Here is a 3,375-nt window from a genome sequence, read left to right on the forward strand (position 1 = left end):
ATATATATATATATTATATATATATATATATCATACATAGATGAAAGATCATATGATGTTTGTTTTCCTCTGTCTGACTTATTTCACTTAACATAATGCCTTCAAGATCTATCCATGGTGTTGCAAATGGCAGGATTTCATTCTTTTTCGTGGCTGAATAGCATTCTACTATGTGTGCATATATACCACAATTTCTTTATCCATTCATCTATTAATGAACACTTAGGTTATTTCCATATCTTGTAAATTGTAAATAATGTAAATTAATTGTAAGTAATGTTGCAATCAACGTGGGGGTATGTATATCTTTTCAAGTTAGTGTTTTCATTTTTTTTGATAAATACCTAGAAGTGGAATTGTTGGATCATATGGTAGCTCTATTTTTAATTTTTGGAGGATATCTCATACTATTTTCCATACTGGCTGCACCAATTTACATTCCCACCAGCAAGGGAACAAATGTTTCCTTTTCTTTACATACTTGCCAACATGATTTCTTGTCTTTTTAGTAATAGCTCTTCTAACAGATATGAGGTGAGATCTAATTGTGGTTTGATTAATAATGTTGAGCATCTTTTCATGCGTCTGTTGGCCATCTGGATGTCTTCTTTGAAAAAAATGTCTATTCTGACTTTCCCATATTGTAATCAAATTGTTTTTGCTATTGAATTGTATGACTTCTTTTTATATTTTGGATATTACCCCCTTATCAGATAAACGATTTATAAATATTCTCTCCTTTTCAGTAAGTTGCGTTTTTATTTTGTGGATGGCTTCCGTTGTTGTGCAGATGCTTTTTAGTTTGATGTAGCCTCATTCATTTATTTTTGTCTTTGTTGCCTATGCTTTTAGTGTCAGATTTAAAAAATCATTGCCAGCAGCAATGCCAAGGAGTTTACTGCACATGTTTTCTTCTAGGAGTTTTATGATTTCAGGTATTACATTCAAGTCCTTAATTCATTTTGAATTAATTTTCTGTATGGTGTAAGATCGTAGTTTCATTCTTTTGCATATGGCTGTCTAGGTTTTCCAGCAACATTTATTGAAGAGATTGTCCTTTCCCCATTATATATTCTTTCTTCCTTGTTGTAAATTAATTGACCATAGATGGATGGATTTATTTCTGTGCTCCCTATTCTTTTCCATTGATTTATGTGTCTGTTTTTATGCCAGTACCATACTGTTTGATTTTACAGATTTGTAATATAATTTGTAATCAGAAAGTGTGATGCCTCCAGCTTTTTTCTTCTTTCCTAAAATTTCTTTGGCTACTGGGGATCTTTGTGATTCCATACAATTTTAAGATATTTCTTAATGTATTCCACCCATCAGGGGCTTACAAAGTAACAATGTCTTGTATCAAAATCTCTTTCATATATGTGGTAAAAGAAGAATGATTTGTTATTTCTGGTTCCTCTTCATTTAAAGTAATATAATGTCAGAACAAAAGGGATATAGTTCAGCTTCTTCATTGATCAAAGAGAAAATTTAAGAGTGGTCCATAATTCCCATATAAAGTTTAAAAACTACTGGATTACTCCAAAATTCTCCTACAAGAACCAAAACATACCACAATTCTGCAGCACCAAAGAATTCACTTTCCCCCAGAATAACATTCAATTTTGACACCTATGTTTTCTGGTTCCTTCTGCCTAGAAGGAACTCCACTCTGGGCTTTAGGAGACTCTCTTAGTTTTAAAGGTCTAGTTCAAACATTTCTATAGAAACTCCCTTAATATTTTAGAAAGAACTGATGCCTTCTATAAGCTCTCATGACAACTTTGTACAAGTTTCTATTAGTAATACAATTATTATATTATTTTATGAATTATGCATATAATTATTTTTTGCAGTATAGTTCATTTTATGTGTTTATTTTCCCTATTAAATTATAAGTCTTTGAAGCCTATGGGAATTACTGATCTTATATCCCCAAACACGTAATGAACTTCTGCTTCTGAGTGGAATGGAATAGCTTGTAGCAAATCAGTAGTCTAGTGCAAATCTAGAGGAAGGAAAACTTCAGAGGTGAGCTGAAAAAAAGTTTCCTCTGGCATCACTCTTTAATGTATATGCAAAGGAAATGCATACATTTGAATGTAAAACATAGATGAAGCTGTTCATAGTAACACAATTCGTAATAACCTCAAGTTGAAAATATCCTAAATATTCATTACAGAAGTATGGATCAGTTAATTGTGGTATGTTCATACAATAAGACACTACATGGCAATGAAATTGGACACACACTATACAACATAGATGAATCTCACAAACATATCCCTCTGGGAAAGAAAGCAGAAAGTAAGAGAACATACAGAATGACCCCACTGATGTATGGTCAGATGACTGGCAGGTGAGATGAGGAAGCTCTCGGGACACGGTCACATTTTGCATCTCTCTCTGAGTGCTAGACATATGGGTGTGGTAACTTTGTGAAAATTCATTGAGCTGTATGCATTTTCCTATTTAATACTGTGCTTCCAAAATTTTTAAAAGTGAATTTAAAAAGTACTCAGGCAATGTTTCTATCCTGACTGACTCGTCAAACACTGACTTTTCTCACTGTTCTGTACACACTTCACTGATGATCCACCCCATTCTGTCTTTAAACCCCATCCACGACAAATTAATGAGATTGAAATAACATTTCCGTTCTTCTGAGGAAAGTATACCTAGAAAACCTCTCAATGTGGCAGTAGTGGAGGAAGCTCACCAGCCTCTCCTCCCTCTATTATAACTTCTCATCATTTCACTTATCCAGAAAATTCTCTCCACCCCAGAACAATGATCCATCTGATCCCCCAAATATACCTCTTTGACATAAGAATTATTTTGTTTCCCAGAGTCCATAGTCTCTCGTGGTTCAAACTGAGGGCTTCAGAGGGGAGGGAGTTGGGGGATTGGGATAGACCAGTGATGGGTAGTAAGGAGGGCATGTACTGCATGGTGCACTGGGTGTTATATGCAAGTAATGAATTATGGAACACTACATCAAAAACTAAGGATGTACTATATGGTGACTAACATATCATAATAAAAAAATTTAAAAAATTGAATTATTTTGAGCTGAAGACAATTAGGAAACAGCAAACACAGGAGAAGTCCCCCATTTTCTGCTAGAGGCAGTCTATAAATTCTCCTTCTACTGGAGATAGACTCCAACCAGACCAGAGATGGCATCAGAGGAGTCTGCAAACAAACCTTCCTTTTTAGTTCACTCCTATATATTTACCTTCCCACAGTCTGGGGCCCTGGGAAGCCTGTCCTGTCATTTCTCTACAAATGTATTTTTCTTGTTGAAGAAGCCGTACCAGCCACAGTCTTGGGCTTACACGACTTACTCTGTCTTAGGTTTCTCCCTGGAGATATGCG

This window comes from Ailuropoda melanoleuca, chromosome 2, assembly GCF_002007445.2.
Source record: "Ailuropoda melanoleuca isolate Jingjing chromosome 2, ASM200744v2, whole genome shotgun sequence".
Classification (NCBI taxonomy): Eukaryota; Metazoa; Chordata; class Mammalia; order Carnivora; family Ursidae; genus Ailuropoda; species Ailuropoda melanoleuca.